Genomic DNA, 17,755 nt, shown 5'->3' on the forward strand with positions numbered 1-17,755 from the left:
CAGGAATAAACAGATGAAGAGAAGTGAGAGAGTTTGATATGGAGATGTAACGATTAAAATAGAGAGAGTGGGTTGAGGGACGACAGATGGAGTAAGACAGATATGGGCAAAGATTTAACAGGAAGGAAAATGATGGAAAAGGGGTGATTTGTGAAAGATGTTGAAATACATTTAAATTGAGTGAAAATATGGAGAGATGGAGAGGGTAAGATTGGAAGAAAGATGAGGAATGGAGGTAGATGAAGAGCAATGAAGCAAAGAGACAATTGAGAGATATGGGAGCAGGGGATGACAGGGAGAGATGAGGGAACGATGGAGAGAATCAGGCAGATGGAGAGAGATTGAGAGAGTTGGAGAGAACTTCGATCAGACAGGTAAATAAAATCAAACATCAAGAATGATATTTAGCTAGTTTACAGCCCTTCTTGCATTCTGCAACATTTTCTAAACAAGATGAAATATTTCCTTGCTTCTACTGCAAGGAACAAAAAATACTCCTATTTCATATGCAGATTTAAAGATCTGACATTTAATGCATTCTAAAAGGGTTTGTTGTAAGATGTTTTAGATTTTAATTTTTTTAGTACTAACTTGTCTCAGTCTGCACTGCTGTATTTCAGTTTCTAAACTTCATACAACAAGCCCAAGCTTGATTGTATTGAATTGCTCATTTGTACTGTAGGCTTCACTCATAGACTGGGACATAACGGTAACAAAGATAAATATAGTGTCATTAAATCTGGGTTTTTTAAGTTTGAGAAAAGTGATGTTGGAGCTGCAATGCAATCTCTAAATACAATACATACATTTATTTTGTATTCTTATGTTGGAAAACCTGTACCTCATTTTGGGTTTTAGCATCATTACCAACTTCTGTTGTTGGTGTTAGGAGGATTCACACTAGCATGCGATTTCTATTTTGTATTTGAGCATGAGCTTTTTCTCAACAAACAGCAATGGGTTTGTGCACTGAGCTTTGCTCTGTTCTTATAGACCCTTGCCCCATTGAAAAAGCATTCGAACAAATCAGTAGTTCTGCTAGTGCAAGGACAATGAAAATACCTCTTACTTCCACTTGTGAATGCTAACTTGTGTTTGTTAGAACACATGGCCAAGCTAAATATATCTGGCTTTTATATATTTGTTCTTTGTTATTGTTGAGCGTATGTGCCAAACAGTAAGCTCTTTGATTCTGCTTAGCTAACATAATTTATGCAGTTACCTGTTTCTGCAGTGAGATGAAATGTGAGGGCCAGAATGAATCATCAATGAGCATTTGAAAAAAAGACGTCAAAGGATCATACATTTACATTGAATTTGTGCCTCTAAAATAAAATATCAACACTAGACAGAATAAAATATGAAAAACAATCTTTCTTGCCACGTACAAAACATCGAAGGTACCCTGTGGAGATTTCATTGTAAAGAAACATTATTATTTTGCTCTATAAAAAAGCTAATTTAGGAAAAATAATGGCTGTTAGGGAAAAAAGACAAAAAATAAAAAGGGTATTTAAGGGTCATTATGTATGTGGTGTAATGAAGTGCTTTTTGGTGCAATAAGAAACCCCTCTTTCGAAAAGGTGTCTAATCACTGCCTTGTGTCTGGGGTTCGCTCCCAATCACTGGTATAAAAAAACATGACCACCTGAATATGCATATCAGAAAGACAGAAAAGGAAAAGAGATGAACTGGGATAGAGAAAGAGAGGGAGGATGAAGACAAAGTAAAGAATAAGCATCAAGCATCAAGATAACATTCTTGACCATTACAGAATATGGGCAAGATAGAGGAAGACAGATATACATTTATGATCATATTCGTATGCATTTATGGATGGGAATTGGATTCTGTAATGGATAACATTGAAACCCAGTATGAATTACAGGGCATACATACATCATATTGTCTTTGCCATGACGTCCATGGGATGCTGGCTTTCTTATAAAACATGTAGCAATTGTGCTCTGTTCCATATCTATAAATTTGCTCTCAGGGCACCTTCAGTAGCTGTCATAACCTCAAATATAGATCATCATTGAGCGCTGTACCAAATGCTAATATCTGTTCACCATAAACAATATATATATATCAATCAAACCATGAAATATGTATACCTTCTCAAGCACTACTTTATTAAATATTGAAAGTACTATGAACACTGTGTCAGCACAATAAAGAGTGAGCTTGAAATTGACACCAATGTAAAGCATTATTATTGTTGAGTGCATTCTGCTGACATGCTACTGGAGGTTGAATTACTTGGCGTTACTGTAGTTCGCCTCAAGGATAGCTGCAAAAAAACAATCTAACATGTGTGACTTTAATATTTTCACTTCAGGGACACAGTCACACTTGCGGAACAATGCAATTTCAAATAGATAAAAAATCAGAAAACTATTTACTGTTGTCAGCAGTACTTATTTCCTCATATATCAGCCATGCTACACAAGTTAGACAGAGCACTCTGCTTAATGTACATCACCTCATTCCACGGCCAGTTCTTGACAGATAGATTTCAAAAGTTATTGCTGGGAACTCCATTAAGTTTGCCGGTTAAGACAGTTGTTGGCTGTCCATTTCTGGATATGATAATACTAAGCATTTGTCCGACATGAATGTCAAACCGTATCTGTTCCTTTGGATTAAGGTATTTGTTGGGCCCCCATCGAGTTTGCTATGCTTCAAGACGAACAGTGTTTGAAACCCCCTCCCCTCGCAACCTTTCCAACGTTAGATTTGGAGTTTACAATGTTTGTTTACTCCCAAAAAGACAGTTTGAAAGAGCGCCCAATTCATGAAGCTATAGGCCACATGGGTAGGGGCGAAAGAATAAGTGCGATTTTAGTTTCTTTCCCAAGCTCTCTTTATTTCTTACACAACTTCCGTCACTTTTCATGTGTATTACTGGATTGCAATAAAATGAATGCTTTTAAAGAAAGGTTGTACAACAATTGAGTCTCGCCCCTCTCTCTCAACCTACCTTCAAGTGTGGACATTTGAGAAAACTATGAAAAGCATTTGCCATCAGATGTGGTTAGGCAACACTTCTGACAAATGTGTTTGTTTAAAGCATACCCTCGCCTTAACATATTTCTCTGACTAGCTTGTCCCTACGGGCGTTTCACAGGGATCGTTTCTGTGTCAAGAACAGAATGAATGTAGATAGGTTCTACCTACAGGGCAATCCAATCAACATCAAAGGGCAGGGAAAGGTAGCTGCACACTGGTAACAGTAAATTAATAGAAAATCCACCTTGAGGGGCAATGTTGATACATTTTACAAATTAGACCATATTGATTAAGCATGTTCTTATCTCATCATTTTCACAATATGGTAATCAAGCAAAAAAAACACTCCACCAAGTCCTCTGAAATAGCAGCCCAGATGCTGCCACCATGCTACACACTTTAGGTCCCAAGTCAAGTTCAAGACATCCTTTATTAAATTCACTGTAACTTTTTCTTCTTCTAAGCACTTACCCCCATGTTATGACTCCCCTGGCCCTCATCTTTTCCTTTTAAAATAACCTTTTTTCTTTAACATTTTATCACATGTTAATTTATTATTTCAAATCTATCTTTTGTGTGGTTTGTCCTGATGTGTTGTGTGAAGTATGCAAGTGCCAAAGACAAATTTCCATTTTATGTTAATGTAAAGGACAAGAAAGTGTTCTGAGTCTGCATCTACAACCAGCTGTAACTCAGCAACAATAAGTGTAGTGTAGGGAAGATGATGTCAAGCCGGCTTTGTAAAAGGAAAAGGGAAGCAAGAGAGCAGAAAAGAAAATTAGAGGACATATTGAAAACACACCATTCGTTGAGGTGAAAGGGAAAAACCTGTCAGCTGTAATAGCCCGAGTTTTGTCAAGATTTTTTTTTCTTCCTTTTCTTATTTAATCCATTACTGTGAATTTATCACATTGTCAGCAAGGTCACTTCTCTATTCACTTACCGCTTTTGTTTCGCTTCTAAATTACCATCCAGTGGGGTGACCCTCAGCTGATGAAGATGTATTGCGGCGTCAGGTAAATAATAGTAATGAGGGAATGAACACTATAATGTGTGTGTGCTCCACTCTGCATGTGTGTTAGATATGTCATTTTAGAATGAAAGAACTTAAAAAAATGCTTTATCGGTGATGACTCAGGTATTAATCTTTTACCTAGTAACCGTCTGTCTGCTTTACCTTGAACCCAACTGATCCAAGGTTCTACTATAGTTACAACTATTTCTACATTTATATCGTATACATCAACAAGTCCATGATAAAAGAAGCATCAGGTTGTTGTGGTGGAGACCTTAACGGTCACAGATGTGGTAGATGAATTATTTAATGTTAATAGGAAAGGGTTTGCTCACATGTTAGCCATAACAATTTGATGATTGCGATGCTCACAAGAGGCCAAAACATTTATAAAATAATACAGTTTCCAACTCTTCTAATCTAAAGCTATTATAAGCACCCTATCTTGATTTGGTCATTGTAAAACATAACACTTAATTTTAATTATTTAAAAAGAAACCCAACCTTTTAGGTATCAAACACTATCACCTGAGGACTTGAAGGTTGGCTTCGAGACTTTGTAGCTTGCTCAGTTGCGGATGTGGTCAGCTGTAGTTAATGTGGATTTAGAGAAGTAACAAAGGATTCCGATGACCCAGTTTCAGAGTCAAATAAAAGTATCAAAATCCAAAGAAACTTCAACAACATCCACTTTTTTGCGATCCATCAATATGCTCTGTATTTCCTAAAACAAGTTAATGATGGCTTAATTACATTGCTGAATATGGCTATAAAAACTGCTCAAGCGACAAATAAAAGTAATGTATTTAACAACATTTTGGCATAGTAAGTGTTTAATATTCAGCTTTGGTGGTTCTTAGATAAAGTTAACATCAAATTTTGTAAAACATACTCAAAAAAGTTATAAGCTTTTTTGTAAAGGCAGATTGTAAAGCCACTGTTTGTTGCAAGATTACAAACTACTTGATTCTCACCATTTCTCTGTACACTGTATCAATGATATGTTTGTTTACAATGCTCTGGACTTTAAAGCCAGATAGTGTGAGTGAAAATGTAAACAATGGTGGACTTTTTTGCTCTAAGGCGACTGGTCCAATTACTATGATTTACCGTATGAGCAATTAGAAATAGTAAAGACAAGTTAAGGCACAGCCCTTATTCGTCACATTTGGATTTGCATCACTAGCTAAACTCATCTCCCAGCAACATCTTCTCATAGTGACACTATCTGTTACCATTCGACCATATCACTGCTGTGCTGGTGTGAGGGCAGTGGCTTGTGTTGAAACTTATAAGATTCAAGGTCAATGTGGAAGAAAAACATCCCTTAAACACGCACCCACACATGCAGGCAGCCAAGCGCTAACACACCAGTGAGCACAGGCAGGCTTGGACAAAAATAAACACACATACAGTTCTGATACTATGTGTATGGGAAGGTATCAGCCGTGGTTTCATCAGCAGGAGATAAGGAGTAGAGAGGAGAGAACATTATTACACCCTCCATGGGACACTTATCTTCCCAGCAAATGGTAGATCACACTCATGTCAACAGCCAGCATCTTGGCCTAATAAATTATGTCTAATGCCATGCAGAGCCTGAGATGGCAGGAGAAAGTTGTGTGTGTGAGAGAAAGATATTGCTGGCAGGAAGTTAGTATACAACATAGATGAGAAAGAGAGGAAGTAGACATAAAGACAGATCAGATTTGGTAAAATAAATGCAGTGCTGCACTCTTCAAGAGATGGTGTTAAGATAAGAAGATGTTCTAAGATATTAACAAACTGTACAGATCAGATATGGCCTCGGCAGGATGCATAGTCAGCTGTGTGTGAAGGTCTGCTGATGTTGGCCGACACATATGGAAGGACTACACATTTATGAAAAAAAAAAAGCCCAAAATATTTTTAACACATTTTAAGACATTTATGTGAATGAAAATGTGTGCAAACAGTTATTATTGCTTTATTTAATTAATGACTACAGGATTCTTACATGGTTGTGTTTTGTGACACATAAGTTAGTATGGTGATGCACAACACTGTATGCCTGTGTGCAAGGACTGAACTGCTGTCTGATAGAAGCAAATCAACATCTCTCCTGATTCACTACAATGAACTGGTTGCAAAATGGAGCTCTTACACAAGCACAAAACTCAAACTCATTAGCATTCGTATGCATTTTCTTTCTACTGTTTGTCAATTTGCTGGCACTTCAGCCCACCTTCGCCTCTCTAATGCATCAACGTGCCTCTCTCCCGCCAAGTAATGGCGAGTCAAATAGCCTTTTAACAAATTCACTGTGTCTTCGTTTCACAAATAAGTCCTATGAATCTGTCAGAATGTTCTCCCTATGTAGATCTTCTTACTATAAGTGTGCACATTTCCCTGTAGCACACACACAAAAAAGCACTCTTGCCCTCTATTTGTGGCTGCTTTTATTCTGTATAGCACTTCATTTAAATTAACGGGAATAAGGATGCCAGTTAAGTTCCAAAAATGCACACAACACACACAGGTGCAACCAGGATTTTCACTATACATATGAAAACACACCAACAGAGATACAGACACACAGAATAATCTCTTTGCGGACATGTCAGGCAACAAAGTCAAACAAAAGGCAGCTCAACTGAGTGCCATTAAGAATCAAAGATTTGCTTTCATCACCCAAATCCCCTCCCATGTCTCCTTTTACAGTGGATCTATCTGGATAATTAACTGTACTATCTGGCCATGGTAGGCAGACGTTCCGTAAACCTGAGTCACGGCTGGCAGGAATTAGGAGGAGGCTCAGGGGAATCTGAGAAGAAAAAAAAACAATGCAAAGAAATAAATCCCTGTGGTTTGTAATTAGCGACCAGCTCTCTATCCCCTTCCCTCTGAGCTCATCTCAGCTAATTTTCACTTGTCTTGTTTTCCCCTATCTCCCCCTCCCTCACAACCACTATTTTCTCCTTCCGCACTTTCATGTCTGCCCTCTATTTCTACTCTTTCCATTCCCCTCTCCATCTCGTCTCCCCTCCTCTGTTGCTTTCTTCACCTCTCTTTTTCCTTTCCATGCTTGTTCATTTCCAGTCTATTGCGTTGCCTGATTTTCATAAGATTATTCCACCCGTTTGGCGGCCTTGATAAGTATCTGCACACTAAAAGCTGTCAAGCCCTTTTTTAAAAAGCCCGAGGTTTTTTGGTGAAGTGAATTTGTGTCCCAAATAGCTCCTCTGCACTCATGAAACTTTAAGAGGCAGAAATAATGAGATAGCATGCTGACTGACATTTCCAGACCTCAGCCCTGTGTCTTTGCATATGCATGTATGCTTGTGTGGGTGTTACCAGTTTTGTGTGTGCATAAGAAAGAGACACCTAATAATCTTTTACCATCATGAATATAACATCTATGGTTATGAATACAGGAGAGTTCATGTATTATGCCTTCTTTATGTAACTATGGTATTCCAAACATTTTGAATTAATAAGGGAAAAGGAAACAGGTGCTTTATTTGTTTTTCACTGCTCAAATCTTCCCAAAAAAGATACCTGCTTCCTCCAAACTGTTTGATGTGCTAAATGATCTTTAATGGGAAAAGACGGTAATGCACAACTTGGTTCACTTTATAGACAAGACTGAAATTACAGTTCTGTCATCAAATTAAAGTTATAGTATGCAACACTCCATAGCTCACCATCTGTCTCTCTTTATTTCCCTCTCTCCGTTCCTTACTTCTTTCCTTCATCTAGGTCTCTTGATGAGTCTGTGATTATCCTAGAGTTCAGAACAGGTCATTTTATACAGTAATGGTAAGTTTAAAAAAATGGTGTCACTTCAATGAAACGGCTACTTCTGGGACTAACATCATCACTTATGACAACAATTGGGCTCATTAGATCCACGAAAGTCTCAGCCTTCCAGTTATATCCAATTTATGCAATTCCAAGACTGTTTAGAGACTCCAGTATGCAGAAATATTAAAATAGACCATTTTAAACAGGCAGAAATAACACATTTATACTGCATGTACAAAATAAGCATGTTTTTTGCCTAACCCTGCATAAGATTAGCATAAAGTGGGCATGTCTGTAACTTGAAAATGACTCCATAGTCATTTATCTCTCCAATTTGTATTTGGACTTTATGAATTATATCAATAATAATATCAATTATTTTGATATATACAGATTGGTAAATATATTTATCTTTTTAATATAATAAAACCTGAGACTCATGACACAATCTGTCTCCCTTTGCTCTCCCACATGTCCAAAACTCTACACTAAAGTCCATTTGACACATTGCTGCTTCCAGTTACAATGTCCCTATTGCTGCATACCATTTATGCTAGGTGTTATTGTGGGGCATAAATGGCAGGTTTGTGGCGTGCCATTGCTCCGGGCTTGTTTTTCTTCTGTGTGTGTGTTTGTGTGTGTACAGGCCACTAGGTACTGCTGATATCGTTCATTCGCAGATGTGCTCTGACATTTCCTCACAGCTGAACGCCAACAGCACCCCTGATTTGTGGACGTACGCACACGCATGCACGTTTGTCCAACAGACACACACACACACACACAAAGAAGGAGAGCCCAAAGGCACTGTAAGCCAGAGGAGGAAATGTCAACGCGAACAGGAGTCTGTGGGAAAGAGATCATTTTACACCAGTGTGTACAGAGACACCAGTACATCAGCAGTGAATGGTAAATCCCTGAAACCTGGCAGCATGCTGGGAAAAACAAATATACCTGCTCACAACTCCTATACAGAAAAGTATAGTATGCATTACATTGGATATTTTAACCATGTGATTGTGGTTCATTCATAAATAGATTAAATAGAGACACAAAAATAAGACAGTTAGAGGGATCAGAAACCCACATAAAACACACCAACAGGGTTAAAAAAAAAAATTCAAACAAGGTGCAAAATGACCTTTGTTTTGACCAATTCTGCAAAAATTGATAATTGCAGGCTCATTCAGTCAGGAATAAGCATTTCATAACTACCCTGTCTTCAAAAGCAGAAATGTATGTATGTTTGTATTATTCACATGTACTCCGTGTGCCCTAATGTGAAGCAAAGTGCACAGTGTGAGAGTCTGCCACAATTACATGAATACACAGCTACACAACATATATGAACAAGGCGGACGTTCATACTTACTGAGGTACTCTTATAACTGCCCCCAACACACACAGGCCTTTATAATCATCACTCTCAGTCATACAGGCACAAAATTGAGGTTTTGAGCTTGTGCATTTGACCATTAACCAAATCCTCTTTTTTGATTAAGTAAATTACATAGAGATGCATCAATTGCTATTTTCCTGGCTGATTGCGATATATGACCTGCCGATTACAATATACTTTTTATGAACTCTTATTAACAGCAAGGCTCCAGACTGACTTTTCCACCATGATCCCGGAAAATTATTTGAACCGCCCCGAAGTCAGTGTAAGGGTTATACTATTACTTTGTTATTTTCATCCATAGTGGTTATCTGCCAAAAAAAGACACAATTCAAATGGTTGGGATATAAGTGATTGTTTTAAAATTTAAATGCTTCCTTTAAAATATATATATACATATTTGCATTAGTTATTTTTAATTACGTATTATAAGCTGCTTAGTGCTTGTGTTAGGAAGTTAAACAGATCATAAACATGAGTGTGGCTGATGACCTGAAAAATACATGGATTGAAACGATCCACGGATCTCTGAAATGATGTGCACACTATCAACTGATAATGGATCCCATTTTCCTTTGTTCATTTCAACAGAGGATATTTTTCCTTTTTCAAGAGAAAATCTGAAAATCCAAAATCTGCAAAAACATCTTTTATGTCCCTTTCTGTTGTCTATGGGATCTGCCAAAGACATGCTAAACAAACAGTTAAACAGCTCTTAACGGCCGTTGGAAGGTTGAGACACAGGGGGACTGAAGTCACTGTTACTGCTTTCAGATCCGATACGAACGGTAACAGTTTTATAAATAGATTTGTTTATTTTATCTGGACATTAAATTATCGGGAAAAAAACCTGATAGATATCAGGTATCAAGGTTTTTCAAACCAAAACGGGGAGTCAAAAAAAAAAAAAAAGTTGCTACAATGCAACACGGCGCACAAAATGCAAAATGGATGCAAAACTGAGTGTGAGAACTTCGGCCCATCACCATATCAATTTATTTTTTGACATCTATCTCAACCTCTTGGTGACTTACTGATTTGCGTGATGTGCCAAGATTGAATTGCTGTCTGACAGGGGCGACTTAACATAAGCGAGGAAAAAAACAACCACTGTTTGCTTATACTACCATTATCAGCAGCTGAGTGAACAAGTTGTAAACAACGCAAGGAGCAAGGAAATTTGACAAATGGACATGCACGGCAGCATGATAGTATGGTGCTGTAATGATGGGTTATGATGACAGTTGCGATTGTGATGTGGCCGACAGTAATGAAGGTGACTACGTTGAAGTTGATGATAAATGACACAGTGACATACTTAGATTAAAGTAGAACAATGCCTTCAGGCTGCAAACAGAAATAAACACACTGATATAATTAGTTACTATAGAATGCCTTCTGTTAACTGCTCATGTGTGTACTGATGTATGAATAAGGTGCGTGTGTATGAGTTTGTTAATGTAAGCCAATGCATGCTCCAGGATGCATGTGAGCGAGCCATAGCGGCTGTTAATAAAGCGTTTGTACAGACCCTCAAGACACCTCTTCTCCTTCTTGGATGTTGATGATTCTTGTCTATTTAGCCTTATTGACCTCTACATCCAAACTAATCCGCCTTAAATTATGCATAACCTTTTACTTGGCAGAGCTCCCCATAAATTTGTTTATTCCCTGTTTGCTCCCTTACAAAGCCTGCTAAACAAATTCCATTAAGCAAAACAGCAGTACAGCATGAATGATAATTCAACTCAGTACAGTTCCCAAAGCAGATAAGAGTGTAATCATTGCTGTTATGTGTAAGGCAGCTTATTCGGTTTCACTTAAATCTGGTTAGTGCTTATCATTTTCAGGTCATTTGGCTTTTTGTGAGTTCTCAGCAGTGAAGATGTGTCCATGTGTCCCTGTTTATGTATCCATGTGCATGCATGTCTATTGTTTGAGCATACTGACATACACATAGCAGGAATGGCGGCTGTGCCACTTGCAAAAAAAGTTCTGTACATAGATGTAAATACTAAATGTAAATACACGGAATAGTTTTTGCATACAAAAATCACATAAATATATATATTTTTTAATTAGGGACCGTTGGAATATTATTAGGGTGAGGGGTTTAATCTTATATTTCAGATTATTTCAAATTTTTAAAAAGCAAGACCCTTCCCAACATGATAAATAATTCTCTTTAGAGCCTCCCCCTACACCTTGAGAAAAAAGTGCTAAACTATTCCCCTTATATCGCATATTATAGCACTGAGTTGGTACAACTTGTGTCACAATTAATAACTTGGCAAGGAAAAAAAAACCTAAAAAAATGTAGATGATGTCACAAATATCCAAGTGTATTCACAAATTAAATATTGGTTCAATTAGCTAATTGACTGTAATATAAAAAGAAACCCCTGAATCAGAATTGTTGTCTTCTGCTTATTGCAATGAACAACTGCTCAACCAGCTTTTTCAACTTTTTGATCCTTTACTTTTAACTTAATTATGCAGGAGGCGGATGAACTACTCATTTTGGGGGATACACAATATACTATGCAGCATTTTCTTAAAAACCAATGTATAGACTTACAACTAACAAAAAGAATCCCTGTCAATCATCACGATTTGATCATCACCAACAAGAAGTGTGTGGTGGTGGTGGTGGTTATATCTGCAGAGAAGCTGCCTTCTATTTTCTTATATTCTTCTTTGTTCATTGCGTGCGGGAATTTTTTGGCTTTGATTTATAACGTTAAGGATATGAATACTTCTACCAAAGTTGCTTCTGATCTCTTTTAAATCTGCAGAAAATTTGCCTTTAACCAAAATTGACTGCAAATTGTTCGCATTAAAAGTGTTAGCTAAATGCCAAAAAATTATTCAGTATGTAAAATATTTATAAAACATAGTTTTTATAGATATTCCCAAACAATGTTAAAAGCTTCTCACTCTGCCTTAAGCTTGTGGTGTCATTTTCACTCTCACTGCAGGCTGGGCAGTGTGAGCAGGGACGAGTTGCACAGAGTCTCTGCAAAGTTCTCTGCCTTAAGTTTTTATTTTTATTTGCCACCAGCTGAGAGTTCCTGTACTATTCAGCTGCTACTACAGGTTATTTAATAATTAGAGCAAGAAAACAAAATGAAAAAGTAATGGAATATGCAATTCGAGTGAAAACACCTCCTCGCTCTAGATAATTATCTTGGTTGAATAAAAAAAAGTTCAGGCAAATAATAATCTTAAACTTTTACAAAATAACAGGAGCAGTAATGAATCTAAATGTCATCAGGAAAATGGCTGAACAGAAGCTCATCATGCAAAAAAGTTAATGCAGTGAGTAATAAAAAAGTTGTTGCTGGACCGATGCTAGTTCGCTCCTCTTTTTAACTTTATTTATTGTATTTTGGTATTTAAGTAATTCTTACATCATAGACCCATGTTTGGATATTGTCATTTTTCTTTATAAAGAAATTCGGAAATATTGCTTATTGTAAAGGAATGCATGCTTCTTTGAATGCATTTACTGGTAGTTGTATTTTTTTGTATTTTCAAAAGAACCATCTTTCATTATCCCTAACTGACTGTGTTAAAAAAGAATACATTTTCACAGCACTCTAGTTGTTGTTTGATTTAATGCTGCCACTGAGTGTACTTTTTATGATTGTTCATTTCATTTGTAAAGGCCCTTTTCTTCCTCTTACACCAAATATTAATTATGCCTCGTCATTCTAAGTACTTTTTTCTCCTCCACTTTCCCTGTTATTTCTTTCTTTCGACAGATACTAGCATGGAAAAGGTCAGGGGAAAAAGAAGCGCTTATACTTGTTATTATTTGATAAACAGCAGCATTTAAGGACTTGTGAGGAACATAATTTCACTGCCATGTAATTAAAGTGACTTGTAACATGTCACTCTGAACTTACAATGAACCAAATATGGAGTCAAGTTTTAAAATATTAGGAAGTTTAGGAGTTGACATCTCACAACGTAGTAACTCAAAGAGAGGGTATTGACTCTGGCACATCCAGTATGCGCCAGGTGTCCTTCACTCGGACGCATGTGTGCATTTCAAAGGATAAACGGACCAAATATATCCGTCCTGGTACTCTGAATTTCCAAGACCTCTCTCCATTAAGTGTGAGCGATAACAGGGCCCCAGCTGTGCTTTATGCCCCTACCGCTGCTCGGAAGACAGAGAGAGAGAGAGAGAGAGAGAGGGAGAGAGAGGTTGAGCCGATCCCCCCTCCCCTCCCTATCCACCCCCACCCCAGCGGTCTTGACCCAGTTAAGATGGTTCTGTGACTGATAACCGATGCAGAGGCCGTCAGACAAGCTTTATTGAGACAATAAATGAGCCGGGACTCTAGTTGCACCGCAAAGAACATTAGTTATGTATTTAGAGTACTGCTTGGCTGAGCTCCCCCCCCCCCCCCCCCCCACACACACACACACACTTCTCCTGTTCCTTGCTATCCTTTGCTACTCTCTCCTTCGCTGCCTATCCGCCGCACCTCTCCACTGATGTCTGATGTCATTTCCTCCCATCCTGGCATGGCAGCCGCATCAGGAAACAATCTTGTTCTCACTCCTACACAATTCCTGCACCCCCGTACCCTCAGCCTCACTCCTTGCCAGGAAAGTGCTGAGTTTCAGATCAAAATCTGGCCAATCTGCCTTTACTCTTGATTCATTCTTTTTTTTCCCTTTTTTTTCTGAATCAAACTGCCAAGTTTAGATTAACTGCGGAACTTTCCCCTCGCCCTATTTTGATGCATTTCTACCTGATACGACGAGTCATTGTCTTTGCGCTGCAGGTAACGAACAGTCTTAGATTTTGGATATCATAATATGCTAATATGGAGTAAGTGGTTTCCTGGTTTTAAAGTCTGCATTACAGTGAAGTAATGTCATGTTCTGAACTGTTCTGGCGTTTTTATTATTTGCCTTTAACCATTAAATCATTATATCCACATAATGAGGATTATTTATCAAAAATCTCATTGTGTAACTATTTTTGCGACTCACCAATGGTCAACCTTACAATATCGTTGCAAATCGCTATGGAGGTGTTTGGTGAAAAAAAAAATGCTTTTCTCAATATAGGCCAGCCCTAGTTAGAAGTAACTGAAAACACTTATTCAAGTACAGTACTAAAGCAAAATGTTGAGGGATATGTATTTTACAGTAATAAATTATTTTACAAATGTATTCTTAAATAAATTTGGTTCTTAAGTTAGGAAGTGGTTCCCAACGTTTTTAGGTTTTTAGGTACAAAAAAGTTGCTTCACCTTACACAGGTCTATAGGAATTGTTTGTATGACTTTTTGGTGGATGCTGAAAAATGTAAAATGATAAAAAATTTAAAAATAAGTCAATAAATATTTACATAGAAGAACCTTTTCTTTCCACTCCCATTAATCATCTCACAACCCCACAGATTTTAGACCCACCGCAGGGGGCCAAGCAACAATTGGTAACCACCTAATGTTTAAATAATAGTGGTAATTAGATCTACCGCAACCAGCTACAGCACTAATACACAATGACACATTGACCAATCATTAATAACAATATAATAATTTCATGTATGAGAATTTATCAGGGCTATTTTTCAGCAGAATTAATACTTTTATTTTAGGTAAGTTAAGTACATTTCTTGGAGAATACTTTACTTTTAAGTCAAAATTTGAGCGCATGACTTGCTATGGAGTAGCTTCTACAATGTTGTTATTTTACTAAAGTATAAATATTTATTGCTGCGATCTCCCAAATTAAATAAAAACAATTTCATAAGTGCGTTTTCGTCCATTAATTTGCATTTTCTGAATATTAGCTACTACTGACAGTATATGGCTCAGCTAATCACTCCATATAATACCCTATTGAGAGACCAACATGCAAGTGAGGCTATGTTGCATGTGTGTGTATGTCGGGAGAGCACAAAACAAGACTATTTCACACAGTCCTGTGTAAAATGGCCAATAAAGTAATCTCCTTTGCCGGAGCCCATTGATGGTAATGAACAGTGTTATGAAGACACGGAAGAATAGACTGATGATTACGAGGCTTATGAATTATTTCATACCAGCAGACATCATGCAATACACCAATAACTATAGTAATTAGATGTACTCGACACACAATAATGTTGTCTTGTAATTACATTTCACAATGAAATTAGGTTAAAAAATTCCTCTCTTGTTCCCTCTCCGTATGTGTGTATGTTTTGTCTTGCATCTTTGTGTGTGGGCACTGTATTTAGTAAGTCTGGCTGAGGCTTGGAGTTTTTAACCTTGACATTTCCAAGGATCAGTGAGGATCAATAGCAAAGGTCAGGGAAACAATAACCTCCGGCTTGTTGTGAGGCTCGGCACAGGAAGTCTGCCTGTGGATACACTGTTGATTGCCTGACACCTTTACAGTACATCCACCATCTGCGTCGATCAAAAACGATGCCGTGTTTGGACACGGCAGACAGGCAGACATTGAGGATGTTGTGATCCTGACATCTTTCTTGTATTCACTGAAAATGGCAAACATTTGCAGCGTTTAAGCTAGGTCTATTTGGTTTCTGAGAGTAGAGAAAGAAGAAGAGGGGCTATTACATACAGTAGCCACAAGTGTTTGCGCCTTTCTTCATTCTAGACCTATTTTTCACAAAGGAAGTTCCTATCAGAATCCCTTTTGTTTGACGTGGAGCAGAGTGTTCTACAAAGAGTACTGTGGTGGGTGTTCTGAGGCCTGGAGAGCTGTCAGTTAGCGCCTAGGGCCGATGGTAAACCTAGGAGACCCAGCCATTATGAGGTCCATCATGTGGGGGCATTGTGCACCCTGAATTGTAAACAACAAATCGATAGGCTCATTCGTCATTTAGTTTGGAAGGAAACAAGTTTTTTGGGGGGGAGAGATCCACTTTTCCAATCCAAATGAACCGATCAATCTCAACTCTCTCCTGGGGCCTCCCTGTAAGCGAGAAGGGTGGGGAAGGTTTTAAAAAAAAATCCTTCTCCCTCTTTCTCTCATTTCTTTCACTATGTCTTATCTCCTATCCTTGCTCATCTCTTTTCTGCTGTCACTAATATTCGCTCTGCCTAGAAAGCATCTTTCTATCCGTTTTCCGTCTCAGAGTTTGTCTCCTTCTCCTGTCTCTCTACAACACCACCCACGTTGCTTTCCTGTGATGCATTTGTAATCCAGAGAGGAAGAGGAGGAGAAAGAGTGGAGAGGAGAATGGGTTCTACTGTTCCGCACTGATGGTATTTTGTGTTTAAGTGGGGGCAGAATGTTCCTGCCAGAGTGCTGCTGATGCTGAACGGGACTGGCAGGTGGATTATACGTTGTACCACTTTGTCCCTGGACAAATTTAAAGGCAGCCCAACAACTCGGCACCATGGGAGAATGTAGGTACAAGGGAGGCTTGGTGTGTCACTCTCCTCACTCTTTCTTTTCATTCCTTTTTTTTCTAAGGCCGTGCCACTTTTGTCACAACTTCTGAGGTGTGGATATCCTTTCTCTCTCATTCTCTTTTTTACTTGTGTAATTTCACTTCCTGCCTAAACTCTCAATCCAGGTGGAAACGTTACGTAACGTTTTTTTACTCTGTTCTGAGCACCTGCTTAGCTATCATAAGAGCTTGTTTGGGCAGAGGTCAAGTAGCATCGTATGAACATAATAGTGGCGTGCAAAGATAAGCCAAAATACTTTTAGTGCCACAAGCACTGTGCATCAAGTGTTAAATATCAAAAGAGACTGAGCACCTCAGGCCTTTATACTGAGATAAAACAATCCCTGTGATTTAAGTGCTTTTTGTTATTCCACAGCCTGGGAATACTTTGGGAACCAGGTGAAATTGTTCTCTGTTCAGTTATAATTGTTTTATTTATTGGTTTCATAGTTTCATTTTAAGAAAAGTAGATGATTGTGGCATTATTTGACCACTTTCTCTGAAAATACACAGTGAGGTTAATAGATTGACAGACAGATACAAAGTATTATCACTAATACTTTTATACTTTTATCACTAATATTTTTAAGTTGTATTTCATGATGTAAAACAATTAGAAATACTATAACATAATATTTTTTTATTCATAAACTGAACTGAAATTAAAACGTCTCACAAAAAAGGGTGACAGTACAGTTACGCTTCAAGGTTGCTTTAATTGCATGTAAATGTAATGTTATGTAAACAATGTACTATTTCTGAAATCTACAAGTCTACTGTAAATTACATGTATCTAAAAAAAAACCTTTCAAATAACTGTTCTTTTATGTTTGTTAGGCCTTGCCAGTGCGGGGCAATATGTTTTGGGGTTGACTGTTTGTGTTTACGTACGGTCTATTCTCTTAAACTCAATGATGAACTGATTTTGGTGGTCAAAAGCATTCTTTTTTCAAATTTGACTGAAACGTCCACTTGCGCTCAAGGTTTAACCGATTTTAATTTTGTGGTCAATGGACAATTACAAAGAAATATCTAATAGGCTAAATTTATGAAATGATGACATTTTTTTAACAGGCAAAATGACTATAAGGCGAAGGAAATAATAGTAGTTGTCAAT

General features: G+C 37.8%; 1 protein-coding gene across 1 annotated transcript in view; it reads right to left on the minus strand.

The window, feature by feature from the left end:
* The window catches only part of tafa5a (TAFA chemokine like family member 5a), a 122,899-nt gene that overhangs the window by 7,965 nt on the left and 97,179 nt on the right, over nt 1–17,755 (minus strand). The gene's annotated exons all lie outside the window — the stretch shown is intronic.

The sequence above is a fragment of the Anoplopoma fimbria genome, chromosome 23, assembly GCF_027596085.1.
Source record: "Anoplopoma fimbria isolate UVic2021 breed Golden Eagle Sablefish chromosome 23, Afim_UVic_2022, whole genome shotgun sequence".
Lineage (NCBI taxonomy): Eukaryota > Metazoa > Chordata > Actinopteri > Perciformes > Anoplopomatidae > Anoplopoma > Anoplopoma fimbria.